We start from the raw sequence: 1,094 nt of genomic DNA on the forward strand, positions 1-1,094 counted from the left end.
CTTTTACTTGTTTCGGTCATTTGACTGCGGCCATGCTGGAGTACCGCCTTAAGGTTTGATTACTTTTGATATGCATAATATGTTGTAATCAATGATTTACTTGTTGTTCTACATTACGTTATTTTCTGCAATAAATGCTCTATCTAATTATGCCATGACTGTTGTACATGTATTCAAAACTATCGGAATACATGCGTATATATACATGGGTGCATGATCTTATGAACAGGTTACATATATTTTCAAAAGATTTTCAAGGAACAGCAGGTTTAGTCAATGTTAAAGCTGTGCATTTTCAACATATTTGATAACATTCTGTGCAAAAGCTACAAATTTACATCATAAGCAATATTATTCACAGTCGCTGCAATGTGCACGTCGTCTTGTTGTTTGTTATTGTTTTTTTTTAATGTTCGTTTATTTGATTTTATATAATATGACGTCATGAGAATTTATAAACTTTCAAGAGAACGTTGAATAATCCTTTTCAGGAATTGGTTTTCGAAATACATATAACGCTATAAAGAATAACATGTTAATGTTAAGTTGAAACACTCTTTTTGGATAAAAAAGTTCGAAGGCTGCAGGTGGAACTCGAACCCACATCTCCTTCAGGAATGTCAGGTTACCGTTGTACCAAATTAAATGTGCCATTCTACCATTGTACCAAATTAATCAGTCGAATATCTCTACACGCATCAGAAAATTTATTCTTACCATCGAGAATTGTATGTTGTTGACTTAATAAGCATTTATAAACTTTCGAGAGAGAGAGTGGAACAATTCTTGAAATATGCATGATGCTACAAGGGGGTACTGAAAAGTTCCTGGCTTTGGGTAAAAGAAAATACAGGAGGATCAGTTAATTATGATTTTGTTCAACATATTCGCCTCTCAGATTCACACGCTTATTGCAATGGTATTTCAGTTTTTCTAAGCCCTGTAAAAGAACTTGGAAGGCTGGGCCTCCAACCAGTTCCTTCGCGACACTATTAAATCCAGGAACTTTTCGGCACCCCTCGTATAAATAATAGCATGTAAATACTGGGTTGAATAAATATTGGTAAGAATAACGATTTTAAAATTTATAGAGA

The sequence above is a fragment of the Octopus bimaculoides genome, chromosome 20 (genome assembly GCF_001194135.2).
Source record: "Octopus bimaculoides isolate UCB-OBI-ISO-001 chromosome 20, ASM119413v2, whole genome shotgun sequence".
In the NCBI taxonomy this organism is placed as follows: domain Eukaryota; kingdom Metazoa; phylum Mollusca; class Cephalopoda; order Octopoda; family Octopodidae; genus Octopus; species Octopus bimaculoides.